The sequence below is a fragment of the Pezoporus occidentalis genome, unplaced genomic scaffold (genome assembly GCF_034315485.1).
Source record: "Pezoporus occidentalis ecotype Australia unplaced genomic scaffold, CSIRO_AGI_Poc_V1 ctg8, whole genome shotgun sequence".
In the NCBI taxonomy this organism is placed as follows: domain Eukaryota; kingdom Metazoa; phylum Chordata; class Aves; order Psittaciformes; family Psittacidae; genus Pezoporus; species Pezoporus occidentalis.
Window position 1 is genome coordinate 11,334,927 of NW_026916158.1, and position 24,004 is coordinate 11,358,930.

The 24,004-nt window shown below is 37.7% G+C and overlaps 1 protein-coding gene across 8 annotated transcripts in view; it reads right to left on the reverse strand.

The window, feature by feature from the left end:
- The window catches only part of TBL1XR1 (TBL1X/Y related 1), a 116,073-nt gene that overhangs the window by 34,564 nt on the left and 57,505 nt on the right, over window positions 1-24,004 (reverse strand). For 4 of the 8 annotated variants that reach the window (XM_062603169.1, XM_062603162.1, XM_062603170.1 and 1 more), the window contains exon 3: window positions 5,947-6,014. The exons of 2 other annotated variants lie outside the window; for them this stretch is intronic. The gene's annotated coding sequence lies outside the window, so the exon portion shown is untranslated. Of the gene's footprint in view, window positions 1-5,946; window positions 6,015-7,085; window positions 7,300-24,004 lie in introns of all 8 variants that reach the window. 2 more of the 8 variants (XM_062603164.1, XM_062603166.1) reach the window with 1 other exon arrangement.

Below are 24,004 nucleotides of genomic sequence, written 5' to 3' on the forward strand. Positions count from 1 at the left end.
AAATAAACCTATCTTATTTCCCCATTGTTAAGCCTAGTCTTATATGGCTTTCCTGTGAGAAAAGAAGTTATGGAATTATGTACTCTGACAGCATCTAGTTTGGGGATAACAAATAATTCTTCTGAAATTCCTATGTGAGCATAGGAAAGCTGCCATCTTTTTCCTAAGGCAGATGTTCTGTTGAATACTAACTGCTCCAAGTCTGCTGCTTCTGAAAAAATGAAGGATGAAATGTAAAACCCCTGTGAGGAAATACCATCATGGGGTCAAAAAAAGAAAAAAACCCAAGCAACCTCACAAGACACAGAGATGATCCTTCAGTTGCAATTCATTACAATTTCAAGTCAAGAAAATATAAACTCTTAACAAGGAAGGATATCTCCAGTTTTAGTGGCCAGTAATCAAAGCAACTACATCAGAATTTGCTACTTACTGAAAAGAAGGCCATATATATTCATTTATTTTTTAATCTGGGATGAAGAAAAAGCAAACAGCACCCTTCAGATAGGGAAGGCAATGAATTAATTGTATTAAGAATGCAGGGGGTTGTTGTGATTTTTTTTTTTTTTTTAATTAAAAGCATCTGATTACTTCTGACTACTTGGGACAAGGCAAACTTAGTCATGAGTTATGGACTCACGGCAAACAGGTAGAATAGCACTTATAAATGTTAACAGTAGAAATGCTTTGTACTTTAGACATGGTTTTCTCTATTAACAGATATTAAACATGTTGAGAATCTAACTGCAGTTGGTCAGCAGAATTTGGTATTGAAAATATGTGCTAACATTCATCATATTTAGTGCTTGTAGTTCTCTACAGCTATGAAAGATATCCTAAAGTCTCAAATAAATTTAATATAAACTGACAAGTTCTTTCTAGCCCCAAGATGTTCACCTCAAAAGATTTAAGGACACATAACTCCTGATTGACTGCAGCATTATGCATGAACGGAGAGTTTTAAAGAAAGCTTAAGAAAGTTTACCCTCAGATTAAAAATTCAACTCCTTCCTTTACCCAAGCATTTTCACATCCAGCCCTGTTTACTAAAGCTGCCTGAAATGAGCCCGTGGGACTCTGCAGGTGAATAACCATTATGAGTTCAGGACCTTTACAAATAAAAATTAAAGGTCATCCCCCCCACACACACACACATGCACAAAACCAAAAGTAGACAACATGCTTCTGCAATTGGTCATATGAATGTAAAAAACCTGTGAATCTACATTAGGTATGTCTACTCCCACACACCTCACTATCCCTGCCTTATTAGATTGCCAATCTGCAAAATCAGGCATCCATCCTTTCCTTACAACTACTCTGATACCACCTACAACACAACTTTCTTTTCTTCCCAAATAAAACCCAAATGCAACAACAGTATTAAAAAGGCAAACAACAGCTCTGAATCTTTGAAAGGTGTCTGAACATCTTTGCTCAAGAATAATCAAATTGCAGTGCCTGAACTTAAATGACAGAAACTAGTTACCAAACAAGATCAAGTGCAAAAAGGCTGTATGAAACCATTTTCACCCCGGCTTTTTTTTTTTTTTTAATTAAAGACTAATTAGCAGGAAGAAATTATTAAATCAGACCATACCTCACAAAAGAGATGTATTAATTAAGATTTAATGCTTACATATTAATTTTAGAAAAAGGACGGTTAAAGTAGATCCAGGAATTAACCACTTACTTTGGCACCTAAAGATTTAACCTCAGATGGACTTTGAAATTGGGTAGCTAAATTTACCAGAAGCACCTAAATCACTTAGAAGCCTTATTGGAATTGACTTCTAACGAAGAGCAGGATGTGAAGTGTCTGCCTCTTCTAGCAAGTTGATGTGCCTCTCAAAACCCATGAAATAAATTAAAACACAAACACTGTCTGACAAACATGATTTCTGGTATGCAAAGAGTCAAAGCTGCTCTTATCTGCTCAATTTAAATCATGTATTACTCAAGTAAGGGTTTAATATCCATGATCTTAGCTCTCCTAAGGAGACCAGGCACAGCCACTCCAGAACATGACTGATTGCAGCCACAGACAATACGTAATAATTCATTCGTCTTCAGTTGTGACACAGCGTGATCAAGTACTTGTCTTATTTTCTATTTACAACCTAAAATAACAAAAATGTGAGAGCAGTGTAAAATTCTCAATTCTTCTTTTATTGCCATATATACCAATCTGCAATACACATACAATCTGTTAAGATGTTATCAAAAAATAAAGCAACAACAACCCAATCAACATCTCAGAGATGTTGTACCAGCCAATGCAGCTGGTCAAGCAGGTGTGTGCCTGAGGCAGCTCTGGAAATGAGCAGCCTAGAGGCAGGTTAAAAAGGGTGCTGGTATAGGTTGTAAGGGCAAAATACTGCTTTACTTCTACTGAAATAAATGACTGGGAAGATTGGGCATTCCCGGTCCACCGTTCTGTCATTGTTGGCCTCTCATGGCTGTCACTGCCTCTGCCACAAACTGTCCAGGAGGCAACGAGACAATAACCAAAGAATGAGAGAGGCAATGAATTGACTTGCATAACCCCTGCCTCAGATTCCACTGGACACTCAACTACACAAGAAGTTGAGCTGCAGACCTGAGACCCTTGCCAGGACAGAGGTAAACAAAACCACCTCTGCTATGTTAATTGCTTTCGATGCGGACATTCAATCACCGTATCTTTATCGTGCCTCCAAAGGTTTGTCTAGGCATTAAGCTGGTGCCCCTTCCTGCTTCCAGCAGCTGCTTTTTTTTTTCTCTAAATGAAGCTGTATCAAGGGTCTTTTGGCAGAATATTAAGAACAGCATATGTGCTGGGGCGATATGCCTGTAATACATGGAAGAGACATGCAATACAGTCATCATCCTTGATCAGATCTTCCATACGCTGCAATATATCCTTTTTTTTTTTTTACTGAGAGCTGTTCCAGTATCTAAATCACCAAGAATAGTCTTTTACAGAATGCCCTGAAAAAAAAAAGCTTCTTTGCTTGCTAGTTGAAAATGGAATATTTTAACTCCATTGAGCTAACTAACTTGAACTAAGTGACTAAGGACAACTCTAAATGAATGCCAAGTTCTGATACTTCATCAGAGTTTAAGCCTACAAGCATATTTATACTACTGGGAAAAAAAAATTCCCAGAGCTCCAATGAACATGCCTGCCATAAGACAGCCCCAGACTGCTCCTGAACATTGTAGTCATCTGTATCTGTGGAAGCAACTGCACTGATGTTCTTAGAAGATTAAAGAAGCGTGATGTTCTTATTGCTAATTTAGCGCTGTGCAGACAGTCTGACTAGTAAAAGAAACCTGAACACACCTGTAGAGGGACGTACAACGAGACTGAAAAAAAAGTATTAAAAGACAGTTTAAAAGAACACTATTTTTGTTTTTCTGTATAGAACATGGGATATAGAAAAGCTATACCGAGGCAGCCTGCTGTATAGAAAGTTTCTGTTCTGGAGGGAAGCATCCTTTGAAGCTGTATGCAAATGCTTGCATGAATGCCTAGACACATGCATAAAACCCTTAAAATTTAAAACTGTTGGCTTTATACAGCAGAAGTAGAGTCTGCTGAAGAAACCCTTATCAAATGGGCTGAGAGTCACAAAGGATCCAATTAAGATAAGAAGTTCAAACCCAGGACATTTCCTCTTCTTTCTGACTGCTCAGGACAACATCAGACATCTGCTCTCACTAATTTTTTAATTAATGCCCTTTGAAGCAAACTATTCAAAACCTGAGGATACATCATCTGCGTAACAGGATAACCCCCTCTCCCCCACTAGAAGGGTCTATTTTGAATTAAACAGTCTTCTCTACTGGTGCAGCTGGAAAAATGATCATAGTTTTGCTTAGTCAAGTTAAAACATCAGCAGATGGAAATACACCGTGTCTTATAACTGCAGGCTACCATTACATAGGCAGCTGCACTGAAATGGTCTTCAAATTGTCCCACAAATGACCTTTACTGTATCTTTTGCAGAATTAAGCAATCACAGGAACTAGTTCTGCTAGTTCAGATTTAAACAAATTAGATAGGATGGCTTTTCACAAAAAGAAATGCGCCATATTAGGTTATCTTTACTTTACCTCAAACACTGGAATAACAGGTTCCACACATGGAAAATTCTGCTAACCCATTTCCAGTAATAGAAGCATTATTTGAAAATAAGGCAGAGAGGAAGAAGTCCACGACTTCTCCACATGACATTATACTTTAATAAGCACTGCACAAATTGCTCACAACATTCTGAAAAATTTTCAGCATTTCTCAGACTCCAAAGAGCTCCGATCATCTTTCTTTTCTTACAATACTTATAAAGCTGTGATGTCTTGTCTTTGCAGAATTGCCGTTTAACATTCTTGAGTAATGGTTCTCAAAACTTCACTATGCCATTTCTCTCACCTAAACCTGAAAGCTTATTTTCTTCCACTCCAAGATTTAGAAACTCTAATGTAAGCCTACATGCATGATTTGTGCATGCTCAAGGTATAATGTACCTACAGAGCAGGAAACCATATAATGTGAATAGTACAGTGCCCAAGCATTTTAGATAGACCAATCTAATGCAATGACAGCAGGGAAAATGGCTTCAGTCTTTACAGCAATTCACTTGCATCTTCAAATAGCACCTTTTGCTTCCCTAATTTATCAGCCTCCAGAGCCTCCTCAAGCAAGCCCCCCTCCCACCCAAATCTCCAACACAGAAAGACATACTACCAGCTTCTTAGGTTGAATAGAGAATCCCATTAAGAATTTCTTGTGAACCCCACCTCGTTTTTAGGAAACAGTAAAGAGCTTGTGAAAGTATACATAGATACTGATCAACCCAGAAGATTATTTAAACATATTCTAGTCCCATTGACTTCAATTGCTTAAGTGATTTGTTGGAGCAGAGCCAGTACAACAGTTACCTACAAGAGGAAGGACATAAAGTACAGTCAGCAATATCCTTCTCCACCTTGTGAGGGGTCTACTTGCAATATAAGGTTTGTTAAAACAAATTGTCTTTGAGTACCTTCTATAGACCTAACATAGTACACTAATAGAGCTTGCCAAAAACCTTAAGAAAATGTGATTAAAAAAAAAAAAAGGAAGAAAAAAGAAAGAAAAGACATCTGCTACACCCACAAGACATTTGTTAAACTACAGTATATATTAAAGATTCTACAGATACAAATGTAATTATCAGTTATCCACTGCTGAAAGAACAAATACTCAATTGTGCTCTTGCAAAATACCTAAGCATGGCTGCCTATAGACTGGTTCAGAACCAATCTTGCCTTTATTAGAAAAAGTAACTCTGGCCATTTGGAGAAGAGACAAGAAAATACGCTTAAGGAAAGTGTGCAAAATCAAAAGAAACCATAGAGAGACTGCAGATATATACATTTAAAGAAAACAATCACAAAGTCGTACATTAAATTTAAGACAAGGAGACTAGTCACAGCTCATGGTCTGGGTATTTGCCCTCTGAACCACATATTCAAATTTTCCTTTAGGAAGCCAAGCTTTTAGTACTCGAAAATAAAAAAGGACTATCATCAAAACACAGTATTTCCCCCCCCACCACTTTTTAAAACCTAATACACACTAAGGCAATAGTGACTCCACATTTCAAGTAGACAGTAAGACTTTTACAAGGTGCTTTGTCAAAAGGTCCATTTATTAGTATCTCCATGCTGTGAATTGATGTGTTATACCACAACTCTCAACAAAATGAATATGGATTTACACCGGACAGTAACAGCTCCAAAAGGAGCTGTTAATGACCACTGAATAAAAGAATACTTAATGTAAAGATTCAGAGGATTGCAGAAACTGAAACCTAACAAACACTGTAAATGCATGTAATTGCAATTACTAATACTAAATTGTACCAAACTATCAGTCCACTTTTATGACAAATAAATAGATAAATCATTGAGTGTCCTTACCAGAACTACTCTCTGAAACCCCACAAAATTGTGATGTGGCAGCAGTACAGCCCTTGGTATTACACCACCTGTAACACAAACCATATTATGATAGTTTCTATCAATATTTATTTTAAAGGATGAAAAAAGGATAAAAGCTATTTTTCTACTAGTCTTTTTATTGAAAGCATTAAAACAACATTCAGTTTCCTACTGATTACAATACACACTTAGCTAAGAAAATAATTGAACAAAAATTAAAGACTATCTTTTGATTAGTTACATTAAATTTATGTAAAAAAAAAATAGAGGCACAGTTTCAACTCTACCCTCTTCTCATTCTTTTAGTTGAAAACAAAACCCTAGTACAGAATACAACAGTAGCTTTAAAGGAATTTCTGTTGGTTTTGGCTGCCCATATTGACAAAGGGGATCTTTATGAGAATTTCGACTAAAGTTTACAAATGGCTAAGTATTGATGCGGTAGCTTATTTTAATGTTAGCTAAAGTATAAAACTAAAATTCAATAGCCAGATTTAAAAAAAAAACAACACAAAACACAAGGCTATGATCAAACCACCCAGCGTTTTCAAAACTGACCATTTTGGATCTGAATTTAACACCAACAAATTACAAAGAACATGTGATATGAAAAAATCCTTGAAATATCCTCATGGAATTAACTTCCACAAGCAACTTAAAAATTTAAACACTCCCTATGTGATAAGAACAATTACTGATCCTATATTTGTATAACAGTGATTATTCCTACCACCAATATTCATTACAGATTAAATCATTAAAGAGCAATTTTACATAAACTAAGGGATTAAGGAGAAATCTTTGAATGTAGAGGCACAGGAATGCTATCAGGGCACCCCAAGAAAAGAATCCACACATCAAGAGAAAGTATGGCCTGCTTCAAACAACATACTGGTAAAATATATAACCCTGCAGAAAATGAAGAGGATCATGAAAACAGCAAACTATTTCCTGAATACTGAACTCTAGCCACAAAGGCTCACAAAATACATTACAAATAACACTGAAAACATCCCAAACACCTCCTTAAAACAAGGACTAAGATCAGGGAAGGCAACACATGCCTAAACAGCACATAGCATTTCAGAATTTCCATTATCTTAAAAATAATCATTGACCTCTAAGAAACCTTTCACTATTTAGTCTGTTACTAAGCTGAATAAGACTTGAAAATGTTTCTTCCTTGTTTTGATTGAGGAACTAGAGAGTATTTTGGTTAGCAATCCTTTTCCATGTTTAAATTCCAAAGAGATTCAAATAAACTTCTTCCTCATTCCTGCAGAGCCCCTAACAGCTGAGTGGACATTAGCCTCCAAAACTACAGGAAGTGTCCTAGGCAAGAAAAGGGAGAATGCCATGAAAACTGATGGCAATAGCCTCCACAACATATAAGGAAACTCAACATTTGTTTAATTAATATCTACATATTAATTGTTCCCCTTTTCAGAATGAGAGATATCAATACTACAACCTAGAGATGTGAGAAGTAAATGCTACATAGCATCAGGTGGAGATCATCAGTTTCCTCATAATAAAAGTCAGTTTATTCATTACTGCATTCCTGAGAAAAACACTCCAGCACCACCACCCTAGCCTTAAAGTGTTCTGGTCCTCCTCTTTAACACCACTTCCTCAGAGTAGCTCACAAGATAAGTGAAAAGGGCCTGACCCTGTATGAATGTAATTTTAGTTTTCTACTAGGCTATTACGTACTGTATTTCTATGAACCTAACTCTATAGATCAACTGGTTTGATAAAATTTAATTAAAAAAAATATCAGAAGCAAAATTTAACACACTTATACAATATTAACACTAAATGAATGATAGTGCAAAAGGCCATGGAAAGGCTATGCGGATCATGCTGGCTGAACAAACAAGAGGGAGCAATTTCAACAATTAAAACATAAAAGCTTCAAAGGATGTAAGTTTACACTAAATATTTTTCATTCATTTAAACTCTATTTCAAGCAAATAATTGATTTTGCCCCCAAAATGATGCCTAACAGGAGAAAGAACCATAATGAGAGTGATGTAGCACCCCCCCCCCCCCAAGAGAAGCTGCTGTAACAGGAATTTCTTTCCTCTCCACAACTCTCCACTGAGCATACACAAATACGCAACACACCCAAAACACCAGAAATTCATCATTACACTAGCCTCCCTATAACAGCAACAGGAAACCTGTTTACAGTTAACTAACTTGCCATGGGATGGAGAGAGAGCTGAGAGCTAAGCAAGAATTCAATGCACAGACAAACTTAACAGGTCTTTTAAGAATGACTGACAAAAGTAATTTGTCAAATGGATCCCAACTGCCATCTACTTCTGAAGACACTTATACCACATAATGTTACCATCAAAGAATCCACCAACTTAAATTCTTTTATCCTTCAAATTAATAAATAACATTTACGGCATGTGCCACAAAGAGTTACAGATTACATGTAAGGAATATGTTCACTTTTTTTTGTTTTAGTGACGTTAACAAAATTCGAAGCATGTAGGATAAAACCCTCACATTTAGTTATATTTCTATCAGGCAATGTGATGAAATGAACAACATCACAGGGTGCCTACCTACAATCATAGGGTAGAATTTCCCTTACTACATCCAAACCTGAAACTTTCATTCTGTGGTAATGCTGTGGGTTGCTTCATAGTTACACGCTTAGTCTTTTATTTCTCTTTCTTACAAGATGCATGCCTATCTACACGTTTCAGAGAATCTGAAAAGAATCAAACTGCAAACCTGCAGTCACATTAAAGGAAAACAAAAACAAAAAAAAGTTAAGCAGGAGGGGAAGGGCTGAAAAGATTTACAAGCCTCAGGGAGACAACAAAACCAGATAACACTGCAAAGATGGGTTCTCAAAATCATCCACAACATTTTACATGACGCTAACTGGCAAGCTTAGCAATTGTATCTGTTACTAAAATGCTCACACTCCATATGAATTTGTGCATTGTGAGCATGGAATCTTTCCCTCTGCAGCTTAAAATACCTGTGTGTATGAAAATACACATTACTTTCCCATTTCAAAATTAATTACAGAGCAGGAACTTTATCATGCTACCACCAATACCTGTGATGATGTCACATTTACACATACCACACTTATTTTGGCACACAACAGAAATAGTGATGGCAAAATTAAAAAGATTCTGTGAAAATGTCACTCTCCTCCTTGTAGTACTAGATCGGTACTAGCTTGGAGGGCTGGATACCCGAGAAGGCCACACTGGATTCACCTGCCACTAGGGCATGCTCCTTGATCAGCACGCAGTCCTATTTACCCATTTTGTGGGTGCGTTTTTTTCCACAACCTTTTTCATTTTGCTAACTGTAAGAAACACAGGGAAGAGTGTGTCTTGTACTTCTCTAAATTAAAGGAATATAACTATTCAAAAGAGACTGACTTAATCTCTTAAAACCTTCCCATGCTTTTAGCCAGCTGTTTTCATTATAGACTCTTCTCTTCCATGACTTGTAACTGAAATCTTTACTACTATTAGACTGGGACTTCTTAAGTCAATGCAAGTTTTTAAAAATAATCAAAAATTTATTTCCAACAAACAAGTAACATTTCTTTCTTGAGTGACTGTCCAGGGTTTTTGCTTATTTTGATATTAAATCACATGTAGTTAGGGGAAAAAAGACAAAAAAGTAAATCACATGTTCATTAAAAAAGTACCAATGTGCATTTTATAAATTGAAAGTTGGCCCATTAGGGAGATAGAAATTACCTACTTTTAGGAACTATTGTTTATTGCTGCCTTCCCCACCAAAACACCCATTAATGGTATTTGATGTTGTTTTCTTTCCATATTACTATAACAAAGACTGCTACTAAGGCGATGAAATGTGCATGTAGAGAAAAAGAATTCAGTACAAACTGACATTATATAAAAATGTAAGTCTTTCTCTTGAACTTAAAGAAATGCATACATTTGGATCTTCAGAGAGCTCAAAGCATGAATAAGGCCTTATTTTCAGTCTGTCCTATGAGTGCAGCATAATTTCTGGTCTGCTTCTCATTCTTCATTTGCATAAACCCAAATGTTATCAGCGAGATATTTGATCTGCTTGCTACAACTTATTCCCTCTAATCCCTCTATTTCAAAGACCATCCAACCAACAAATGTCACCAGCAGAGAAACTGAAATCCAAGCAATGTGTTAACAAAATAACGGTTGGTTCACATACAAAAAACATTTGCCTTTCCATTTTGACTCTGTAAACAGCACCACAGATCCCTTTTTTGCCACACCAGAGAAAAACACACAACTAACAGGAGCAGCAACTTAGAGAAAACCAAAGTCTTGGGTTGAAAAATTCATGTCAGCCTCTTAGAGCTGCTTTATGAAATGTAAGCAAATCTATTTAATTTTCAAGTAGGACTGCACTGATTGCTAAGTATTTTGTTATAATTTGAAGCTTACACACAGCACAACCAAACGTAACATCAGAAGTTAAACTGACAATAAAGCATTTATCGCATGCAAAGTTTAAGATTGCAACTCACTGAATAATACTTATGATCACAAAGTAAACATGATAAAAGTGGTATTTCCTTGATAATAGCAGACACAGTAATTTCAGAACACATCACAGAAGCAGACTCCAAAACTGCTAACAGCCCTAATCCCAATAAAAGAGACTCACCCATGAGAGAATCTGCTCAGATCCTGAAAAAAGTATGCATGGATTAAAATGCTACAGACAAGCAAAGCTTCAGCGTTATTGCATCTTCAAATGTTACTGTACTATTAAAACATTACTTGTTAGCAAAACGGTTATTTCGGGTTCTGAAAATGAAACTATGAAGTTTAAGATCTTTATCTGTAAAACATTACTGTTCTACCTTGACTATCTATAGGCAATATCAATTCCCCAAGTGAACGCATGTTTTCTCTTCCTTTTCCACTGTCATTTCCATAATTCATCTTTTAATGATTTAAGAAGTGCAGAGAGTATTTTCAGAGGACATTGATGGTGCTCAGAAAGTCGTATATTTGACTAGCTGCTGAGGGGCACACCAAGGAAGCACTATTGTGTACATCTGGATGAGCTTTGATGGTACATTGAGCAGACAGGTTTTTGAGCTTTATAGTGTTGGGTATTTGCAAACAGAAAGGTTCACCCACACCACAAACAGAACAAGCAGCCTTCATCTTTCCATTTACCCCCACTGAGTCAGTGCCACCATGTTCTCCCAGGAAAAAAGTGTGAGAGATGAAACACTGCAAGCAACTACAGCTAAGGATATTCATAGATAAGGTCTGCACTTGCTGCTTTTGGACTGTGACAGGGGAAGAGACCACCTGCCAGGCAGTGACCATGTCTTGCAGGAGCCTCAGTTCCTTTGGAATAAATATCAAGTGGCACTTCTGGGATGGAGTCCACTACAAACTTGACTTTAATTTGCTTGTCTATGCATGTTAAAGATAGTGGGACTTGGTCCTAAACTGGACCAAAAGCAGGTTACATCATAATTACGTCATACGTAATTAAAGTACGTACCACTAAAATACAGACTTGTCCATGTACACACAAGCATCATTTGACAGCCACAATACATCTCAAGCCTGCAGCTGGAACATAGCTCAGGACCTGAAACCATAAGAAAGCTACAGAGTGAGTAGCCTGGTTTCCAGAATTTAAGTAGATTTTGCTTTTGCTTATAGCACTGCAGTAACACTTTACTAGAGGGAAAGACAGGTTCTTCTATTTCGAAGTTGCAATTCAATAGGTATATGGAGTTACAACACACATCTCTCTTGCATACTCTCAGGAGACTCGAGTTAAACTCTTGGCTCAGGTTTGTAGTGAAAATAAACAGACAGCATTAATTTAGTCATGATTTTTTCATAAATTACATTGAAAAAAAAACCAAACCCAAAAGACTGAATGCATCCATCAGACTAACAGCAAAAAAAATGTGCCTGACAAGGTCTTTGAAGTAGCTCTTGTAATCTATCATCTATTTACTGAGACAAAAATCATCTTGGGACAGATAGATTCACAAAGGCAACCAAACAACTCAAACCAGGCTTACCAGGGCCTGCAGTCCTGCTCTATGGAAAAGACTTTGACAAGGAAATAGAAGTCTGGTTTTCTCCAATTTTGGAAGCACTGCAGCTGTGTATTGCTTAATAATTTAGTTTATTAAAGGCAACAACTGTCAAAATCTATACAAACTAATTTATCATGCAGCAATTTTACATTATTGGAACCTTGTTATAATTTGACTAATGCATGCTATCGCTTTCTAACCATGCCTATAATTGGTTTCTTGGCTGTATAGGCCTAAAGACAATAATTCTAAACATCTTCCAATTACACTAAAAATATGCATGTTTGCAGAAAGTTGCATTACTCAATTTTCAGACTCAAAGGGCTCTTAATAATATGGGACAAAAAAATGCGTGCAAAAGGACACTAATTTTTGGTGCTTTTCTGAAAGTTATGTGTTTGTGTACAAAAATATCATCTTAAGACCTGTAAATGCTGAAGCAGCACATACTGAGATATATTTATGCAACACTAGACAAACTAGAGGAAAAAAGTTCAAAAATCGATTCAGATGGAAGAATAGATTCCAAGTCAGTATCCAAACTAAACAAGAAATCCAGCCATTGAAAGCCCCAGATCTCAAAACTTAGGTAGGTGTGACAGTTACTCAGTAACTTGTTTACTTCCAACAAATGGGACTGTCTATTGCCATTGCCTGCAATTCTTCACAGGGCATTGGAAATTCCTTAAATGTGTTGGTAGATCAGCAGAAGTTCAAAATATGAGCACTTTGCACAGGAGTAGTATTTCCAGTGCACAGTGTTTGACAGACATTTTCACTGCAGTAGCAGGATTGGCATACAGGTTTTTAAGGCGTTTAAAGTGTTGTCACTTGATATATTAATACTTTGCAAAAATGGTTTACTATTTTTGATAGAAAATATTAGCGAGTAAATATTGCAAGGACAAGTGGGATTGCCCAGATGCAGACATGATTCTTAGCAGAAGAAAAACCTTTGGAAATGCCACCTGAAATGAAAAAGAAGGTTTGTAAAATTATCTTTTTTTTAAACTACTACAGAATCTTCAAATTTGTCTATAAATCTTGGCAGATTAAGTGTGCACCTTATGATGGATTCTCATGATTACAGTGAAATCAACAGAGCTACATTACATACAGGAAAACATGCAATAAGCACATGCATGAATACTATATTCCCAGAGTCTGGAACTAAAAACCAAGTACAGTCATGCAAGAAGAGTGAGAAAAATACACGAGGAAGGGTCAAAAGCTGCAAAACAACCCCATGACAGTCACTCCCAACATGCCTCAAGCTGATTGTGAAACGAGAGAAATCATGCTTCAAGGGCCCTGCAGAGTTTAAACATGGGCATCATTATCTGACTTCACAGACAACTCTCATCACCAGAGTAGGCGTGTGCTTTCGTGGTGTCAGTTCTTCCTTGGACCACTGTGAATTGGACAAACACTACCAGCTGAATTTTATCAATGGAGAATAACTGAACCTTAAGCAGTTGAAATGGCCTGGATCCCACGTAATGCCTCAAACACCAATCTCTCCAGCTAAGCTCTCTGTACCAGTAACACAACAAATTGTTTTGGGTTGGTTCTCTGCCCAGAGCTGTATCATGCACAGTGAAGTACGTAAGAGCCAGGAAAAAAAAAAAAAAACAAAACAAAAAAAAAAAAAAAAAACACAAAAAAACCTTAAAATTGAAATCTTTGGATAGCTGCAATAAAATGGAAGGAAGCAGCTTGCTGCACAGAGTCTGCATATCCACAGTTGTTTCTTTCATAACAATGACAATATAAACTACACTTAAACACAGGCAGAGACACAGCTTTGGGCAGATAGGCAGAAGAAATAAAATACAAAGAGCTCATCAGTTTTGGAAGGACATTGGCAGTTGCCAGGAGAACTATGAAAGCTCAAAGCCCCGTGCTATGCTTCCTCTACCACTGATAACCATGCCCTCCAACAAGCAAACAGCTGTAGCACGCTGCCCTCCGAAGTACACCTGTGTGTTGTTAGAACTTTGGAATTAATATGGGCCTTCCCTCACACAACAGACGCAGAAGATGCAGCATGTGGTTGAAGGTACTGCTGATGCTTCTACTGACAGGCGAGTTTCACAGATAACAGCCTGCAGGGTTTTCATCCAGCAAACACCTTCTAGTACACAGCTTAAACCTCCTAAGGCAGCTAGTTAAATGAATGACAAACTCTACAGATAGTGGGGAAACAATTTTTGTTTCCCTTGAGTTGAGCGCTTATAGCAAAGTTACTTGCACAAGAGGGAAAAGATGCAAAGACAACACACACAAATTCTGCAGTCAGCAGTCACAGCCTGGAGTACCGCAACACTCCTCTATCAAGTTCAGTGGAATGCATCTGAAAATGTTTGGGTATGTGACAAAACAAAGATTTAAAAATTATTAAGTATAATGCATCTCTCACATAATCCTCCTGCCTTATTATAAATTCATTTAAGAATTCATTAAAAGGACAAGGACAAGCATCACAGATGCTTATTAAGTTACAGACGAGTATAACTGCAAGAACGAAGGCAGGAGGTAAGGTGAGTAGGTAGAAGAGATATGAACCTACATGGAAATTTGTCCCATCAGAGGAAACCAGAACATAACATCTCTTTGGTACAGTAACATGTGCTATGAGAAGTGATGTGCACTTGAATGCACATTTTACTCTAATCCCAAGGGATCAAGCTTCTTTGACATGCTCCTTCTTATTTTATTCCTCTTCAGTTTGCCTATGAGCTACCCACTTCCACTGGATGCTTAAAAATTGCCCTATGTCTTAATTTACACACAGGAAAACATATAGTATTAATGCTGCTTTGACTCTCAAATTAAGGCGAGATGTAGACAATGTACTGTTGGCTTTCCTCTCAGGCCTTCAGAAGCAAGGCTTTTCTTAAAACAGTTTAAGTGCCATTACGTTGAAAACATCATACTCAAAGTGATTTTGAGAAATATAACCAAATTACTTTTAAGCTTTTGATTCAAAGGCACAAAAGCATGAATGTTACTAAAGCAAAAGTTTCAGAATTAAACATATATGCAAAGACGGCTACACAGTACAGATGAATGATATATACCTATAAATAAGTAGAAAAATAGACTTAAAATACCCACATAGCTATTAAGTTATTAATATTAGATCTCTGGTCTAGTTCCCTTCAAATTAGCCACCCACTAGCAAAATGTCAATTGCAAAACAAGAGACTATATTTATAGTACAACCTACTTGGGAATTTTGAAAGACATGTCAGCCACTGCTAAATTACAATACCCCTATTGTGCACCTTCCCAAATTAACGCATAACTTTCATTATAGGCAACTACATGTACAGAAGTCGCATTAGTTTTTAATAGTTTTTATTACACCACATAAGCTGGTGCAAACGTTTTTCCATACAGATGTCTACATAGAGAGAAAGAAAAAGTAGTACATTGGTATGAAGCTGGGTCAGACACTGGCAGAGCCATTATCTTAAATTGGTCCTGTGCAGCAGTGAGGCTGGGAGGAGCGAGTATCAAGGAGATCATAAGTAATTTTTGGATCCGATTTTATTATTTCCCATCCTGAGACTTTGATTGTCAGTACTACAAGTGATGCATCATGAAATGCAATACAACATACTACTCCATCTTTAAACTGTATTTATATGGAAGAGTCACCAGCAAAGGGGAAACAACTGCTCCTGGTGACTGCCAGCTCAGCAAGATGGAAAATGCACAATATACATGGCTACCTACTGAAATGCAGAGGTCCCTCTATGGCCTCTCCAGCTTCTCTTCTATCATGGAGAAATCAAGTAGAGTACAATCAGCATGGGGCTCCTCTTCTCTGCACCTTTTGCAAATGATGTAATTCATGGACTCCTCTGGCAAAACTAGACCGTGTTGGGGATTTCAAAGGAGGTTGAAAGTCACTGCAGAGAACTACATTTTTAAAGAATATGGCCTAATCCACTGAGTTTGCTTTTGGTGTTTTGTGATTTACCTTGAAACCAGTTTTCCTCCCCTTCTCCCTCCAGATGCCTGACACTATCTGCAAAAAAAGCAGAAAAGAGTATCCTGCAGAGGTTCCCTGAAGATGGAGAGCTGGCAGGAGAAACCCTGGCAATACGCACTAAATTGCCTCAAGCCTTCTCCTGAGAGAGAAGTGCGACTCATTGCTTTGGGTATGTCTGCCACAGAGAGGAAACAGAAATAAGAGAACTACATAGAAACAGTTCTCTAAATAAACACTTAAGACTAAGGAACACCATCCCCTCAAGAGGTGACCTGTGCTCACATTTTGGTGGATAATAGTTTATTTTATAGTTTTAGGGCAGATTAATTTGGAACATTCAGAAAAGTCTGAAAGATAGACTTGAAGGGAAACAGTAACCACTGCTGCTTGTCTTTACACTTGGTATAAAATCACTTCACTTTCCATCAGCTTGCAGAAGCACACTCCTCCTAATAGCACATTTTACAGAACTTCCTTCTAGAGCTAGCTCTTATTCTTGTAAATAAATAGATAAAATCATATTCCTAGCCTTAAGATTTGGACAAAACCAGAGACCCTGTGCCAGCTGTTTAATTTCTTATATATTTATGCATACCAAAGTATTTGTACAAAGAAATCAACTTTAGCTGCAACTAATTTTGCATGTTGTCTATTTACCTTTAAATCCATCAGGACTGAAGAGAATACTGAATTATTAAGAACATCATTTGCTATCTGGTAACAGCATTGTCTATGTTTTTCTATTTCCTAAATTTTCGTTTTATCTTAAAATTCACTTTAACACTGTAACTATTAAAAACTAGAGGATTCAAAATTGAGAAAAAGACACAAGAGCTGGAAGAAGAAATAAAATACAAAGCCAGCTGGGATCCAAAGCCACTTTCATCACATGGGATATTTTTATATCCATTGTACAATTTATTTTTTCTAATAACTGTCACATTTAGCAGGAAAGCTAAAAGGTACTTAAAAAGGAGGTAAAAAAGATGAACACATCCCTATCCATCCCTTGCTGTGCTTTTGCTTTGTATGTGCTGAAAACATTTAAACATTAAGGAGATTATCTCAAAATTGTCAGGATTAGGGTGGGCTTGATGAGCTAAGTGAAAGTCTCCACTATCAGTAATTTTCACTCAAACAATGAATGCGGAGATCCACATATCTTATACCTATGAATAATAACAGGAGCCCAGCTATCAATAAGCAAATTTGCCTCTGTAGCTAGAACACTGCAATCAATCTCACACTGCCTGCTTTGTATCAAACCGGAATCAAGTCAAGAACTAGTTCCTATCTTTGATTTTTCTCCTATTCCAATAAGTTTAATGCAACAGCTTATCTTAAAACATGCAAACAGTATCAGCAGAAGGAAAATACTATTTTCATTTTATAATTATGTTTTAGTTACACTTACCCTAGGCAAAGCTGCCATTACAGAGGGAAGGACATCTGATACAATTTTTAAGGTTTAATTAGTCTTAATAGAAATAGGGATAGAATTTTAGGTTTAGGTATGTTATGGAGATGAAGGCGAGTGGTTTTCTGGGAAGTCCTGGCTCAGACAGACCACACAAAAATCCACAACAAAAATTTCTTCATACCACAGAACAAGCCAATAACAGACACTTAACCTCTCCTGCTGGCAGATCAACACCCATTTCTACATGCTATTTCTTCAGATGACTACTGCGTAACCCATAGGTTCCCTGCTGCTGCTGCGAGCTGCCTTCCACCAGACAAAACCACAGGCTTCATGGTCAATCTGGTCCATCTCCTGCTAAGAGTATTCCCCCTCAAAGAAACCAGGGAAGCTGCCTTTCCACTGACTTTAACAACATTAATCGGTTAATATATTACCTGAATTGAAATTATTATAACTGCATATGCTATTAAATAACCACAGAAACAATAAGTACTCTGCCATCATATCCTTCACCTGAACTGCAATTAAGAGAGCCAAATCCGATGACACTGCGCAGTTAAGCAAGAAAAGCAGACACTGTTACTCACTTACGCAACCTCTGTGGATAAAGATTGGGGCAAAAGCCTGATTCAGGCTATGTAAGGCAGCCTGAGGTGGAAGAACGAGGCAGCATTGTCAAGCGATCATTGACTTGAACTTCGGCTCCTAAAGCTGCTAGACTCTTAAACATATAATTCAAAATATATAAAAGTTATTTTCTGCCTCAGGTGAAGCAAACTCATCTGTCTATTCAGAAGAGCAACAACCAGATGAGAAAGAGGTTCACTGCAGATATGCCATAACATTTACTACTGAAAGGGAAAAAAGCTCATTTTGTCAAAAGAAAACTGAGAGCACTTGCAAGTAGTTAAAGGCTTGTAGGGCTTTCTAGACCTATTATACTTTACATTTATACATACAGAATATGCTTTTGTTAGTGCCAGAAAAAGATAACTGCAGATGCTTCTTTTGTCCCTTTTTATACTGAGAGGGAAACTATTCAAGCGCTAGCTATCCTGACACCGCAATTAAAACCTGACCCAATTTCTAGACATAAACAAGCTGCATTTTTCACAGAGTAGCCATATGTAACCAAGTTCATCCCTATTTACCATGCCCCTCAATTCCACTTGTAACATTGAAACATCAGGAAAAAACCAAGGCTACTACAAATCAGTGCCTCAGAGGAAAATGAGCAGGTATGCATGCAGAGGAGTGGGTGGCAGCCCATGCAGCTGTGCTTTGATGACTTGGAAAGAAGAAAAAGCCAGACAAGTCTGTGTGCAGAGTTTATATCGCTTCTCTGCACTGCAAAACAGACAGCAAATGAATTACAATGCTGCAAAGCCAGGATTATATAAAACCAAAAGAATTCTGGTAGTCACGAGCACTACTATCAGAGCACAAATCACAATATGCGCTGATACAAACTCTTGTAAAAACTCTGACCTTGTTATATACATTTGGATAAAATGGCACTGTACAAAAAGAACTACAAAATACACACCCAATTATGAGGCAACACGATCAACAGATCACAGGGATTTTTTGCATTTTACTTAATTTTTGTATTCTGCTATTTCAAGTACTTCTCTTTTTGCTGAAGGAACCTTCTCTGCAATTAAAACTAGATATTATGAACATTACCGCTATTTATCTGTGGTAATAGCAGCATCCCAAGACCCTTTTTCCAAGATGGGGGCCCTATTGTGCTAACGTTGCACAAACATGTGAGACTTTGCTCCTGTGCTTGAAGAGATCGTAATACAAGCAGTCAAGGTCAACAAAAAAAAACATAAAATGTCAACAACAACAAAATTTCCTATATAGGACTTTGTTGTTTTATCTTAATACATGTTCTTCATTCCACTTGCTACTCCTCTTGCCAATCAAGGTGCTCCACACAGTCTGCCCCACTGCTGCTGCTGCTTCTGTCTTCCTAGCACAACCCATAAAAAAACACCTGCCTCTTCTGTGGGAGATAAAAACACCGAATTGTATTTAAAGATAATGAAAGTGCCAAGATGCAACATAGCTTTTCTAGTCATCCCTGAAAGTGTTAGCTGTTTCTGAGTTAGGACAAATACGATGTCAAATATTGCCATCTTCATCTACATTCAGTAGCTACTCTGCACAGTGAAATGAAGTACTTATAGCATTAAACAAGGATTAACTGCTGGCCCTTGGTTTATACAAAACAAAAAAAAAGCAAAACAATAAATAGCTATGTAAAAAGTCTACTGGACATTTGGAAAAAAAACAATCTATATACAGCCTGTAGTGAGAGAATGCCATTTCTCTTATTTTTTAACTATATAGCAAGCAGCCTCCTACAGATAGGTCCTTGCTGAGCCCCAGTGAACACAGCAGAAATACAAGCACTGACCTAGCTTAGAACCTAGCGAGCAGGGAAGCATTCTGAGGGAACAGGCTGAGACAGGAAAGGAAGAAGGATCATGGGAACAGGCACTTTTCTGTTCTTGGCTCCCGCTGTTGGGAATGCCTTATTAAACAGCTGAAGCTCAAGAAATTTGTAGCCATTATCCCAGTGTGAGGCAAAATGTTACACATACGCTTCTGTATAGGATTCTTTCTTCATTCAGCAAATATTTAGCAGATTTAAGTTTCCCAAAACAAATGATTTTCTAGGTGTTATTAAAAAAAAAAAAAAACAAAAAACGACCATACAGCTCACCTAGATTTGGATGCAAGTGACAGAGATGTACTTCCTACACTGAAGTCCACGCTTTGCGGATCCTACAGTCGCTTCTCCCATTGCAACTTTGCATAGCAGAAAGGAAGCAAAACCCTTTCTTCAAAATGCTTCGTTTGGGAGGATTTTTTCACCTATTTTTACAGAAACAATTGTCCTCCTCCCCCTTTCAATATATCCCTGCTTTTTGACAGCATCACTCTTTTCATTTAACCCAAGATGTCTATTAGGAAATTCTTCTAAGAATATATAGCAAGTAAAGGAACACTTTACCTTTTGACAAATCAACTGTATTTGAAGAACGTGTTTTACAAAGAAGTGTCTCCCCACCCAATTCTTCAACTCAGCTTCCCAATTACACACTCTTATCACAGGATTTTAACATACGAAAACAGAAGCACAGTATAACACAATGAATTTAAAAATCAAGATAGCCAAAAATTTCTCTTCAAACACCCTAAAACCACTCACATGGTAACAGCATACTCTCGTTTCTCAACCCTTACACAGTGTGCAGCAAGTTGCTTGTGTAAACAAGCCACAGTGTTACCTTCCAAATCTTCCTAAGTGACACTCAGGTCCCATAAACCATGCAAGGAAGGGCTACATACACCTCTCACTGGGCAGCCGTGTTTCACTCACTTCTGTTCCAAACTGGCCCTTTTAGTTCAATTCTAGGCAATTTTCATGGGTGTATCCAGCAGAGATAGGAGAGGCAAGGCTAGATTTATTGGTTTTTTTTAATATGTAACTACTCCAACAAGCATTAGTTTTCCAGTGAAAGATTCCCAGGGAGGCAGCACTGTTCAAAACACAAACGACGTGCTGCCAGGGCAAGAGAATAAGGAAATCAGTGTATTATTCTGCAACCTAGATCTCCAAGCTCCTTCCCTACCCAGAGCACTGTGCCTACAAACCATTGTGGATTTTCCAGATTGTGGGTTTCCAGGTGAGTTATAAGTCACAAAAAAGTACATGAAACAATTAACTTTGCTAAAGCTGCAATCCTTTTTCTTCAAAAGCAAGCACTGGGGTTCCTAACTTAAAGAGTCCTGCACAGTTGAAATCTTTTTTAAGTAGATGTCACCCGCTGCAGCTGTAACTTGGCACTTCTAGTAACCCTGATCAAACTCTGCCTTTGCTGCTGTTTCTCCACTCACGTATTGTGCAGAAGGTCCCAGATCAATCTTGGGGTAATAACATTAGGAATACTCAAAATTAGTATTTTTTTCCATAGGTTTGCTATGTACAGATGTCACAAGTCCTCTTTGGAAGGCTTTACAAGTCACATACATAACACTCCTTTTCAAAGCATAAATCTAAAGACATTTACATAACAGACTGAACTGTTTTCCAAATCAGACAAAAATTAGTCTAAGAACTTTCAACATACTACTGAATTTGCTGAACTGTCATGCTCATATTCAGTATATTATTTTCTCCCAGGCAACATTTTTTGTCCCATGTTCCTAAAAGGACGCGGTTTACTTCTATACACATCAAACTTGCTAATCTGTCAAAAGAACATAGCTGAGAGATGGCTGATATTCTCTCCAGGTTACACAAAATTAAGCTTTCTTATATTTCAAAACTAAGAATCTGTTATTCCGCAAACAAATTGTGCTTGCCAGAAAGACCATGGGACTCCCCTTTTGAGCACAGTTTGTGTAATATGAGTACATCTTAAAACTAGAGAGGATTTCTTGCCTCCCATTATATTTTGGGAAGCTTATCAAAAAATCTTACTCCCCTGGTGGATGAGATCTGATTTCTAATTTCCAACATGAATGTACTCCTTGCCAAGATGCACACATTTCTTCTCTTTCCAGTGCTGTCTTGAATCTAACTTAGAAAACAGTTACACTCATTTTTATCAACCCCGCATGTATTTGGAGAAAGCAATCATATCCCCTTTCAGACTTCACTTTTACTGAGATAAACCAACCAATCTCACAGTTGGCCTCCTGAAAGACAGACTCAGCTCTGCCTTTGCCCTTTCCACAGTCCTCTTCTGCACCTGCTCCACTTTATACCCACCTTTCTTGAACATGATTTATCAGAGTAGTTTGGTTTTATATACGGGGATTTATTGGTACTACCTTGCACATGAGCAGCATTAACACTCTCCTGTTCCTACTAGAAGTACCTCTTCACCTCACACATTTTATGACTACATTTTTCACAGCTTTGATTTTACTGGCTAACATACTGAGGTCTTCCTGTTCCTCCTCCATTTTCAAGTGATAAGCACCCAAGGTTAGGGTTAACTTACCATCTGTCCAGAGGTGCACAACCATGCATCCTATACTGCGAAATTTCAGTCCACTTTTCCTACGCAAGTCCTGCAGGCCATCCAGCTGTTCCTGTAGAATACTCATCTATACTGACAGCATCTCCCAACTATACACCACTGGCAAATTTTATTGCACACTCCTACTTTTGGTGCTGAATTCATTAGTGAATACATTAATATCAGCCCAAGACCAGTTCTTAAGACAACTAACTTCCTTTAGCCCCAGACATCCCCATGAGCAAAAATGATGTGACCTTCCTTTAACAGGCTCCTTATTCACCTCACAATTCTTCTACAACATCTCATTAGTATTTTAACAAATAATTTCCCACGTATTGCTGGAGCAAGCATCATACCACAGTCTAGACAGATTAGCTCCAGCACATTCTTTTGTCTGAAACCAAAACCAAACAACTTTATGAAAGAAAGAGAACATACATGCTATACAGGTATCCATGAAGACCAAGTGCTTAAATCTTGTCTATTGTGATTATAAAAGTGTACACACACACACACTGCAGAGTAGTGACCCTTCCTCAGTTCCCTCTCAGTGCAAAACCAGAGTTCCCATGAACTCCAGACACTGAGACCTTAGGACTAGATTTCAGAGGATCGCAGTTATGTTACGCCATGTAACATTCACTTCTCTTCCAAATATGCTACAATCTACATCTGACTGTGGATGACTGAAAAACAGTCCAATGAAAATTAGAAGCATTAACAGCAGCAGTCCAAGGGGTACTGTCAACCTCAGTAGGGTAATCCCTGTAACTGCCATGACACAGTCCTATTGCAAGACAAAAATCAATAGTTTAGTTTGCATTCGGAGAAAAAGGAAATACACGGACCGCCACAGAGACAGTCAAAGCATGTTTGAATAACGCTAGACCATGAGAAGATAACTATAATGAAAAAACTTGAGTCGGCTTTGGCAAAAACAACAGTGGTACAAAACTGGAGGGGTCAATGAAAGCAACTTGGCTCAACAGCCTATCCACCACAACTTCCACCTTGAGCCAAAACCTCAAGACATGAAAGAGTCCTGATCTTTCATGACTGGGGTGGACTATCAACCACGACTCTAGTAAATTACAACAGCATAAGAAGCATCATAGTAATAACCAGAACTGAACAATTCAGCACAAAAGGATTTTGGTTTTAGAAGTTCAATACAAAGAAAACTAGGAATTAGGGTAGTAGGAAGGTATGCCCACAATCTGTTCTACGCTGCGCTCACATTCACAAACTCAAACATACCAGTTATTTGCTTTTCCTAAAAATCATGAAATCTGTAGGAGATAAGGTGATCTTGCCTAGACATCTCTATAGAGCAGAGCATCACCTCAGGGATGCCAATACTAGGAAATAATAACTTGCATTGTATCTTCTATTTCGAACAAAACCTCAGCATCCCTAATGTATTTAACAGTCACCTCCTCACAGTGTTCCCTTCTGTTCAAATACCCTTACCTGCTCCTTCAGTTACTTCCCAT